This window comes from Dendrobates tinctorius, unplaced genomic scaffold, assembly GCF_039654945.1.
Source record: "Dendrobates tinctorius isolate UK_male_01 unplaced genomic scaffold, ASM3965494v1 ptg000342l, whole genome shotgun sequence".
NCBI lineage: Eukaryota > Metazoa > Chordata > Amphibia > Anura > Dendrobatidae > Dendrobates > Dendrobates tinctorius.
The window spans coordinates 5,243,175-5,255,412 of NW_027362008.1; the positions used below are offsets into that span (position 1 = coordinate 5,243,175).

The 12,238-nt window shown below is 46.8% G+C and overlaps 1 protein-coding gene across 1 annotated transcript in view; it reads left to right on the forward strand.

The window, feature by feature from the left end:
• Window positions 1-12,238, forward strand: part of LOC141074884 (receptor-type tyrosine-protein phosphatase T-like) — a 336,227-nt gene that overhangs the window by 256,743 nt on the left and 67,246 nt on the right. The gene's annotated exons all lie outside the window — the stretch shown is intronic.

A 12,238-nucleotide genomic window follows, 5' to 3' on the forward strand; every position in this document is an offset into this window, starting at 1 on the left:
AAGCGCTAAAACGATGGCCATCACCCCTGCACCTGCTGTTTGTCTTTGTTGGAGACTATCAATGTCACAATAATCTTCAACGCTGCAGTATTATAGTGTATTCTGTAGGCAATCAAGTGATTGTAGGTTCAATTCCTTGAAGGAGACTAATTAAAAATGTCAACTTCTCTTAAAAAAAATGTACAAAAATCTAAACATGTAAATCAACCCTCTTTTCTCCAAACATATATTAGAAAATGCAAAAAAAAATACATAATTGCTTTTGTTGTGTGCAAAATTAGCTAAACTAATAACATAACAAAAATATTTATCCCAAAATTGAGAAGGCCAGAATTGGTGCTTTTTAGTACCAGAACTTCTATAAAATAAATAATAAAAATAATTCAAAATGTTATATCTACCCCAATTGTACAACTGAGTGCAAAAAACCATTGTCTGAAAAATAAAAAACTTATGGGTCTCAGAAGACGTCAGCACGAACAAAATATCTCTTTATTACGATGTTCTGAAAAACAGTAAGCCACTAAAATAAATGTATAAATGTAAAAAACGTCACAGATTTGGTATCACCATAATCGTCTCACCGGGGAATCGTATTTCAGGTCATTTTTACTGCACTCTCCGTGCCATAAAAGCAAATCCCCCAAAACAAAGTTGAATTATACATATATTTTTTTTTTTACAGTTTCTCAAATTTTTCTCCTGTTTTTCAGTACATTATATGAGAAAACGTAATGAAAAAGGAATATGAAGTGCCTCCTGGTGCAATAACTTTTAACATGAGGGCTATAAGTGAAAAGTTGTGAGGACTCTCACCTGAGTGTTCCGAGAGCACCATACCTGTATAGGCGTCAGATTTGGAAGAAACTTTGTATTCCCACTGCATCCACTTGTGGTCCGAAATGAGTTCAGTGCTGTAGGACCTTGGTGTGAGTGCACTGAGGAAGGACTAGAGGAGACCAAATAAGTTAAGAAAATCTACTGTGGACAGAGTAGAAAATGACAGCAACGTGTTTCAACCACCATCTGTGGTCTTTATGAGGCTATTGCCAACAGATAGTGTCTACAAGCTCAAGAAATGTACATTTACATAAATGATGACTAACACCTCACCTGAACCATTAAATTATTTCTGCTATGTAGGCCGACTGGTGAGCGTAACCTTAGCATCCTGCAGAGGCTCATTCCAGCAGTTGGGGGTGCATCCGCGGTCACAGCCGGAACTCTAATGATGTGACTCTGCGCTACGCCCCTGGAATTAGAAGGGCATTACACTAGAGCACTTCCAAGGTGCACTTTTCAATACATCTTGTTCTGTCCTCGTTCTGTCTCTCATAGACTTGCATTGAGCTCTTATGAGAGGAGCCTTGGACTTCCAGCCAGTTAGAAGTTATGGGAACAAGATGGCACCATGGGATCTTAACGTGGCTGGGAGCTTACGTTTAAATTTCCACTCCAGAGCTGAAAGAAAAACGGAACGCTGGAGTGGTGCTTTACGGATCCAACAGGATCCAGAGTCTTGAATCTGTCAGGGTTTGTGTGCAGAATGGTCTTGATGGGATTCTTGCACAGTCTGTCCGCCACTCCACCATCCATTTCACAATATCGGCTTGGTCTTGCCCACATACGCAGACTATTTGGAGATCTTTGAGCTGAAAATCTAGTGAGTAAAGGAGATTGCTCCAGATAGTTCGCCATTCTTGAACAGTTCTTCCTAAAATGGCAGAACTGACTAAAGGGAGCATTCTGTGTCCATTTCTTGTAATGGGCATTCGGATAATTATAGACACAATAGACAAAAGTGTTTCAGCTCACCCCTTCCACGGAAAAAGCCTTTGATTCCATGGACCCCAAGCCAGGATTCGTGTCTCCATCAGACACCAGAAAATGTACTTGAAGAAAAAAGGGAATCCAGCTCCAAGGAATAAAATCAATTTCTTTTATTTAATTCCAAAGATAAAAGTATGACAAAATCATACATCACGCAGATAACGGGTATACCGGTGAGAAAAAGTGCCTGGCTGAAACTGTACACGTTTCTAACACACACGTGTTGTTCGAAACACGTACAGATTCAGCCAGGCACTTTTTCTCACCAGTATACCCGTTATCTGCGTAATTTTGTCATACTTTTATCTTTGGAATTAAATAAAAGAAATTGATTTTATTCCTTGGAGCTGGATTCCCTTTTTTCTTCAAGTACATTCAGATAATTATCCAATATTTAGGAAACTATTAGAATCCATCTTTTAAAAAGGGTTATGGTGGTCATGTGAGCCATGGATTGGTGTCCCACTACTAAATCGAGAAATATTATGGATTCTTGGCTGATGTGAGAAGTGACAGTCACCAATCGTTATTATTAAGGCTCTGTGTGAGTTCTGAGGTTAGGTTTTATGATCACGTCTAAATGATGAACAAATTGTCTATGTAGCGCTTATAATAGAAGACAACATGATGGAAATAAAAAGAGAAGCAACGATGTATTGGGGCTTGAACCCCGACCAGGAACAGACCAGTGCGGGGGTGACAAAGGAAAAGAACATGGGGTTATTATAGACTGTTTTAGACCGGAATTATTCACTCTGGAATTGCACCCCACTAAACAAGGATTAGGGCCAGAATTACAGGTGGTCAGTGTCTCCAAGAGACCAGTTAATGACGTGGAGATGTCAGTACTAAGCAAAGGACTCACAATTGTACCTACAAGTAACTTTTCAGCATTCGAATGGATTAAAGATACCCTTCCATTTATCAGGAAGTTGAGACGGCTGAAGCTTTATGCCCAAAGGGACAGAAAAATGTGTGCAAAATAAACCCATGGACATCCTACCTTACATTAAATTATTGGCTGACCTTGACAAACCCCTTACTGCTCCCTGCATCAGCGCGCTGGTAACTAATGTACACAGTGACGCTGTGCGCTCGGCGTCGCTGCTGCTGATCGCTGGTGAAGCTGCCTGTTTGACAGCTCACCAGCGATCATGTAGTGACTCACCAGCGACCCTGACACGTTGATATCGTTGTCGCGATCGCTGGTGAGTCGCTATGTGTGATGGTACCTTTAAAATGCCTCCACAGATGAGTGACCTTGCTTCCACTGATGTATTCCTCAATTTGGTTACTAAAGAGATTATGGAAATAAAAGACAAAGGGAACTGGGATAATCTTTCCAAACAACAAATGACGGCTTTGTGCTCCTTGGAGAAACATCCTCGCCTCACAATTAAACAATAGGACAAAGGGGGGGATGTAGTCATTTTAGGCACAAACCAATATTGGGACATGTGTCTTACCATTTTGGGGGACCGATTGACATTTGCTATATATATACCAAAAATCCAATATCTGATTCAGTCCAGAAATTATCCAACCTCCTCTCTGAAGCAAAGAGAACAAATCTGATAGATAAAGATACATTTGACTACATGACCACCACTTATCCAGTTATGGATACCTTTTATGCTCTTCCTAAACTCCATAAGGGCACCTTCCCAATGAAAGGAAGACAAATTATGTCAGGGATTGACAATGTGGGACACAAGGTGGGGATCTATTTGGGTAGAGTTCTATGACCATTTGTGGTAGCCCTGGCCTCTTATATCAGGGACACTATGGACCTCCTGAGTAGACTTGATGGTGTTCTGGTGGAGGATGAAGTCTGCTTGGTGAGTATAGATATTGAGGCACTACTCCTCCATCCCCCATGGCACAACCTAACACCTGTCAGGGGCACAGCTATGGGGAGCCCATCTGCCCCCAGCTATGCTAATCTGTCTCTGGGCTGGTGGGAAGTATTATATAATATCCTTTATACATACCACTGAATGCTGATTTAAATATTTGTCTTTTCGAGCATCATAGATCTCTATCTGTACCAGGGCTCTTATACATTATTCCAGGAAGGGAACCAGGGTGGGGGACATTATACCAAGATGGAGGCTAGGTTGAGAGATATTATCCCATGAAGGGGCCCAGTGTGAGAGACGTTATTACTAGAAGGGGTGTCTCTTATTATGTAGCATCCTCTCTAGTTATGTATGGTGTCATCTCTTATTATATATACAGTATGAAAGAAATGGTCAAATTCCTTTTTGAGTTTAAAATTCCGTTTTAAACGTATTCTTGAGGTTATCATCTGTGTCTCCATGACAACCCTGTTTTTGGAAATGTTGAGTAATATTTGTCCTTGACCTGATGGAGGCAGGCTGTACAAATGGACATAAAATTCCCCTCTTCTGTAAAATCGTGGGAAATCACAGACTTCTATTTCTGCCAAGGACAAGCAAATAATTTTCTTTACCATTATCCAAGTCAATAGTTATGCAGTAGTTAAAGTGTCCCTGTCTGGAATATTGTGCTCAGTAAACTACAGACAGTGTCAGGTTGCTGCTGTTACACTGATTAAAATGATAACTGGAATAGAAGTTTTCAGTTGAGATGCTTGTGAACCAGCGCGGTACTGTAGGCAGCCTGTGGGTGGGGATTTAGGCAGTCTTATCTTCCTGCTCTAAGCCAGAGACACCAAGGAGAGACCTGTCCACAGGCCACCCACTGCCCCTCCCACAGACCCACCAACAGACCTGCCCACAGGCCACCCACTGCCCCTCCCACAGACCCACCCACAGACCCACCAACAGACCTGCTCACAGATCACCCACTTCCCCTCCCACAGACTCACCCACTTCCCTGCCCACAGACCAACAGACCTGCCCACAGGCTACCCATGGCCCCTCCCACAGACCCACCCACAGACCCACCAACAGACCTGCCCACAGGCCACCCACTTCCCCTCCCACAGACCCACCAACAGACCTGCCCACAGACCACCCACTTCCCCTCCCACAGACCGACCCACTTCCCCACCCACAGACCCACCAACAGACCTGCCCACAGGCCACCCACTTCCCCTCCCACAGACCCACTCACTTCCCCACCCACAAACCCACCAACAGACCTGCCCACAGGCCACCCACTGCCCCTCCCACAAACCCACTCACTTCCCCACCCACAGACCATTAACAGACCTGCCCACAGGCCACCCACTGCCCCTCCCACAGACCCACTCACTTCCCCACCCACAAACCCACCAACAGACCTGCCCACAGGCCACCCACTGCCCCTCCCACAGACCCACTCACTTCCCCACCCACAGACCATTAACAGACCTGCCGACAGGCCACCCACTGCACCTCCCACAGACCCACTCACTTCCCCACCCACAGACCACTAACAGACCTGCCCACAGGCCACCCACTGCCCCTCCCACAGACCCACCCACTTCCCCACCCACAGACCACTAACAGACATGCCCACAGGCCACCCACTGCCCCTCCCACAGACCCACCCACTTCCCCACCCACAGACCCACCAACAGACCTGCCCACAGGCCGCTCCAAAGCACAAACATGTTCCTCATCATACAGACTGTTTGTGCTTCAGGCGGCCTGGATTTCATTTCTAGTCCAATTATTATCTTTAAACTTTTTATTATTTATATTTGCATTTTTTTCTTCCTGTTTGCATATCCTGGAGCTCCTCTTGAATGAGATGGTAACTAGTTTGTAAATAATGTCCCTTATGGTGATGTGGGCAGAAATGAACCACCAGTCACATTGACAAGTGTGAACGGATCAGCACCTTGTGAATGCCAAGACATATGATGTCAATGGAAATAAAAATAAAAACTTCCAAACGCTCTGTCCCTCAGCAACATGTACTTACAAATGCGAAGGTTCTTAGCGCATGATTTGGCCAATTCATGTGTGCCCGTCAACCGCGGCAAGGTGACACTTCTCTGACGGGTCCTGTCTGAACCCTACCATATCCTACTATATGTCTTGGCATTCACAAGGTGCTGTGTGTTTTTGTCATATATGTTTTGCAGTCACTGCAGCTTGCACGTGTTCACACTTGGAAGGTGCTGGTCATGTTTTTTTGTATAGCTATATATAGGGGGGTGTGACTCCCTCTGCTTGACCCTTGCACTCCTCCCGTTAACCAGCAGGTGTTTTCAACCAGTTTCATTCACCAGTAGGCTTGCAGCCCAGGAGAGACTTGTTTGTCCATTATAGTAGGTTTTTTAACCTGAAAGTGGCATATATAGTAGGATATGGTAGGGTTCAGACAGGACCCGTCAGAGAAGTGTCACCTTGCCACGGTTGACGGGCACACATGAATTGGCCAAATCATGCGCTAAGAACCTTCGCATTTGTAAGTACATGTTGTTGAGGGACAGAGCGTTTGGAAGTTTTTATTTTTATTTCCATTGACATCATATATCTTGGCATTCACAAGGTGCTGCTGTGTTTTTTTCATATGTGTTTTGCAGTCACTGCAGCTTGCACGTGTTCACACTTGGAAGGTGCTGGTCATTAGAGTTGAGCGAAACGGGTCGAACAATTTCAAAAGTGGCCGACTTTTGGCAAAGTCGGGTTTCATGAAACGAAACCCGACCCTAGGATGAGGTCGGCCACGAGGTCGGCGACTTACGCGCCAAAGTCGCGTTTCAAAAGTTTGTTTAGCGCTCTTTTTCAGCCAATCAGGATCCACGGACACTGTGGGCAACGTGATGACATAGGCAGGGGTCACCACCATCTTTCAGAAGGGCATGCAAGTGATTGGCTTGCTTTGGTGGGCATCACAGGGGTTATAAAAGGGCGTGCACGCCGACCGCCATCTTACTTCTGCCGATCTTAGCATAGGGAGAGGTTGCTGATTCTGTAGGGAGAGCGTTAGGCAGGGAAGAAGACAAAAAAACTGCTTCTGCTGCTAGCGATTTTGCCTGTGCAACACACCAGTCACTGTGTGTGCAGTGCAAGGGGAGGCTATATTGTGGTGGATCAGCGGTGTTGGTTGTTAGGCTGCCTTCTAAGGCTTCCTGACAGCTGCATTGCTGTTTCCCCACTGCTCTGCAAACTGCTTTTTTAAAAGCAATCCCATTTTTTTTTTGTCCTGCTGAGGTACTGAGCGTGCATTTATTCACACCATACAGCGGTGTACGCTCCTCACACAGTACCGTGTAACGGCTGTTATCACAGCCACAGTGAAGCTATCTGTGTGTCACTGTGGAAGGATAAGTGGAGGACTTGTTCCGTTCTTACAGACCTACACTCTAGGGAGATTCCTATTCTGCCCAATTCTACAATTCACTTTTTTCACACCTGTGCCATCGAGCCTGTGACATAACGCTCTGATATTCAGTGGGCCTCACACAATCCAAAAGTGTCCAGTGTCCACAAGTGTCTGCAGAAATTCAAAATCTCCCTTATCCTGTAGTCACTTTTTTCACACCTGTGCCATCGAGCCTGTGACATAGCGCTCTGATATTCAGTGGGCCTCACACAATCCAAGTGTCCAGTGTCCACAAGTGTCTGCAGAAATTCAAAATCTCCCTTATCCTGTAGTCACTTTTTTCACACCTGCTGCATCGAGCCTGTGACATAGCGCTCTGATATTCAGTGGGCCTCACACAATCCAAAAGTGTCCAGTGTCTACAAGTGTCTGCAGAAATTCAAAATCTCCCTTATCCTGTAGTCACTTTTTTCACACCTGCTGCATCGAGCCTGTGACATAGCGCTCTGATATTCAGTGGGCCTCACACAATCCAAGTGTCCAGTTTCCACAAGTGTCTGCAGAAATTCAAAATCTCCCTTATCCTGTAGTCACTTTTTTCACACCTGTGCCATCGAGCCTGTGACATAGCGCTCTTATATTCAGTGGGCCTCACACAATCCAAAAGTGTCCAGTGTCCACAAGTGTCTGCAGAAATTCAAAATCTCCCTTATCCTGTAGTCACTTTTTTCACACCTGTGCCATCGAGCCTGTGACATAGTGCTCTGATATTCAGTGGGCCTCACACAATCCAAAAGTGTCCAGTGTCCACAAGTGTCTGCAGAAATTCAAAATCTCCCTTATCCTGTAGTCACTTTTTTCACACCTGCTGCATCGAGCCTGTGACATAGCGCTCTGATATTCAGTGGGCCTCACACAATCCAAGTGTCCAGTGTCCACAAGTGTCTGCAGAAATTCAAAATCTCCCTTATCCTGTAGTCACTTTTTTCACACCTGTGCCATCAAGCCTGTGACATAGCGCTCTGATATTCAGTGGGCCTCACACAATCCAAAAGTGTCCAGTGTCCACAAGTGTCTGCAGAAATTCAAAATCTCCCTTATCCTGTAGTCACTTTTTTCACACCTGCTGCATCAAGCCTGTGACATAGCGCTCTGATATTCAGTGGACCTCACACAATCCAAGTGTCCAGTGTCCACAAGTGTCTGCAGAAATTCAAAATCTCCCTTATCCTGTAGTCACTTTTTTCACACCTGCTGCATCGAGCCTGTGACATAGCGCTCTGATATTCAGTGGGCCTCACACAATCCAAGTGTCCAGTGTCCACAAGTGTCTGCAGAAAATCTAAATCTCCCCTGTCCTATAGACACCTTGTACCTTGTTTTACATTACTATATAGTTTGTTGGATTTTGTCTACATTTCTACCAAAAATGAGGAAGGCTGGTGGAAGAGGCCGTGGAATTGGGCAGGGGTTGGCAGCTGGTAATGATGGTGTTGGTGGTGGATCTGATGGTAGTGGCAAAAGCAAAATAGGACCGAATGCAGGAGGTGTTGAGCCTGCGTCATCGTCTGGCTCCATAAGGCTTCGAAGGCTTAGTTTTCTAGGAGTTGGCAAACCGCTTTTAACGCCAGAGCATCAGGAAAAAGTTTTGTCTTACATTGCTGACTCAGCCTCCAGCTCTATCGCCTCCTCTTCTTCAGTTGTAAAAAGTAAAAGCACTGAGTCGTCATTGGAGGCTCATGTTCATGAACCACACCTTTCCTTGTGTCCTTCACCCCAACCAAGATTGAAGGATGACGCAGGCCATACTACTGATTACTCCATGGAGCTGTTTTCACATACCATGCCTGGATTATCAAGTGAAATGGTGAATTACCCAGGCCAAGATGAATCTGACATGGAGTGCACTGATGCACAGCCGCTGATAGATGATTCTGCTGGTACATTCACTCAGAGCACTACATTGTCCTCGCAGTGTACAGAGCCAGATTCTGACCCTGATGAGACTCAGGTGCCCCTTCCCGCACACTATACCACCATACACGGTGACACAGAGAAAGGTGCACATGACATTGAAGAGGAGGTGATGGATGACCCAGTTGTTGACCCAGATTGGCATCCATTGGGGGAAGAGGGTGCTGCTTCCAATAGCTCAGATGAGGAGCACCACAGCAGACATCGACATCGCAACAGCTGTTATCTGGCAGGCCAGGAGCACTCCAAAGACAGGTTCCAAAAATCAAAAGAGTTGCTGGACAGCTTGTCCAGAGGGTCAAAACATCACAGCGCGCTAGGCCGCAAAATGTCTGCCAAAGTAGGAAGAGTGCAGTGTGGCACTTTTTTGAACAAAATCCTCATGATCAGGCCAAGGTTATCTGTAAGAAGTGCGCAAAGACCTTTAGCCGAGGGAAAAATCTGAAAAATTTGAATACCAGTTGCATGCTTAGACATTTAACCAGCATGCACTTGCAAGCGTGGACACAACACCAAACCTCAAGTGCCACATGTGCAACTGATCACAAAGAAGGTAGTCATCAACGCTACATTGTTTCCCCCACTGTAAGCCCACCGGTTAGCACAGCAGCAAATGTTGAGGTGTCCTTGCAAGGCCACAGCAGTCAGGGAATCCCACTGTTATATCAACGAAATACTGAATCTAGGCCATCAGAAAGAACACCAACTCCATCACCATCATCAACCCTCTCTCAGTCCGCCCTGTCCACCGCTACTTCCACCATATGCAGCTCTCAAGTCCAGCTCACCCTCCCAGACACTATGAGTAGGTCAAGAAAGTACTCAGTCTCTCATCCGCGTACACTGGGTTTGAACGCCCACATTGCCAAACTAATCTCGTTTGAGATGATGCCCTATCGGTTGGTGGAAAGCTCAGCTTTCCGCGAACTCATGGCCTATGCAGTACCACGCTATGACCTACCCAGTCGCCACTTCTCTCGCAAAGCCATCCCAGCCCTCCACCATCATGTAAAAGACCGCATTGTCCATGCACTCAAGCAGTCAGTGAGTGGAAAGGTGCACCTCACAACTGATGCATGATCCAGTCGGCATGGCCAGGGCCGTTACGTGTCCATCACTGCGCACTGGGTTAATGTGGTGGATGCAGGGTCCACAGGGGACAGCGGTGGTGGGACAGTGCTGCCTAGCCCACGGTATAGGAAACAGTTGGCTGTAGGCGTTCGACCCTCCTCCTCCTCCTCCAGAAGCGAAAGCTCATCCACAGAGCGCAGTCGTACGAGCACTCCATCTGCAGCTGCCACTGTTGCACACGAGGTGTCCCCCTATCGAGCAGCTAGTGGAAAGCGTCAGCAGGCTGTGTTGCAGATGATGTGTTTGGGCGACAGACACACCGCCGAGGTGCTGGCCGAGTACTTGAAGCGACAAACTGAGTCATGGCTGGGCAGTGTACATCTTGAGGCAGGCAAGATAGTTAGTGATAACGGCCGTAATTTTGTGGCAGCCATAGCCCTTTCAAAACTCAGCCACATACCTTGCTTGGCTCACACCTTGAACCTGGTGGTGCAGTGCTTCCTCAAAAATTATCCGGAGTTAACAGCCCTGCTCCATAAGGTGCGAAGACTGTGCACGCACATCCGCCGGTCGCCTGTACACTCCGTTCGTATGCAGAAGCTGCAGCGATTGCTCCACCTTCCCAACCACCGCCTCATTATCGACATTGCAACAAGGTGGAACTCCACCCTGCACATGGTGGAGCGGCTGTGCGAGCAGAGGCAGACCATAATGCATTTGTGGGAGGATACACGGCCAGGCACTTTGAGAGCAGACATGGAGTTGACAGGTGTGCAGTGGTCGAAGCTGAAAGACCTCTGTAAAGTCCTTCAGTGTTTTGAGGAATGCACACGGCTGGTAAGCGCTGACGACGCCATCCTAAGCATGAGCATCCCACTTATGCGTCTGCTCATGCAAACTTTGACGCACCTTAAGGAGCAGGCGTCTGCAGCCAATGTTGACGAGGAGGAAGAGGTGGAGGGAATCCTTGATGACATTCAGCCATTGTCTGCTCAGGGACCTCTCCTGGATGAGTTGGAGGAAGAAGAGGAGGAGGAGGATGATGATGGGGATGATTACTTAGGGGAGGAGGATGCATCTCGTGGGGCAAGTGAAAATGTTGGCGTGGCAAGGTCTGGTACAGGGTTTGTGCGTGACTTGAGGGATGTGGATTTGCCAGAAAGTGCTCCTCCAACCAGCACTCGCAGTGCATCATTGACACCGGGAACATTGGCCCACATGTCAGATTATGCCTTGCGGATCCTAAAAAGGGACCCCCGCATTGCCAAAATGATGAACGATGACGACTACTGGTTGGCCAGCATCCTGGATCCACGCTATAAAGGCAAATTACAAAACATCATGCCACAGGAGAACCTTGACCTAATATTGGCTAATAAACAATCAACTCTGGTAAATCGGTTGCTTGAGGCATTCCCAGCACACAGCAGCGGTGATGGTTCTCACACGAGCCGTACGGGCCGGGGGCAGCTTGACAGAGGTGTTCATGGTGCACACAGCAGAAGTGGCGTTGGAGACAGGGGTTTCATGACAATGTTGTGGACTGATTTTTCAAGTACCGCTCACACAACTGGTAATACAGCATCGATGGAAAGTGACAGGAGACAGCAGTTGTCAACTATGGTTACAAACTACTTTTCCTCCCATATCGATGTTCTCCCACACTGGTCATTCCCCTTTGACTATTGGGCCGCTAAACTGGACACCTGGCCTGAATTGGCCCAATATGCCTTACAGGAGCTCGCTTGCCCAGCTGCAAGTGTGCTATCGGAAAGAGTCTTCAGTGCAGCTGGATCAATCCTGACAGAAAAAAGGACCCGTCTGTCAACCCAAAATGTGGATGATCTAACCTTCATTAAAATGAACCATGCATGGGTTTCCAAGGATTTTGTCCCACCTTCCCCTGATGACACATAGGGTGACAGAAAAATGGCTTGTTTTGGTCCACCTCTTCCTGGGACTTGACCTATTTCGCCTTTTGCATCAGCTGAATGTCCAACATCAACATATGCCACTTTCTAAAACTCCCTAACTGTGCTGCCTCCCCCCCCCATGGCCGGGGTCACCACCTAGCGAATGCCGTTGCCCTGGACAGGTGGGTAGGCCGACTCTTGGGCGC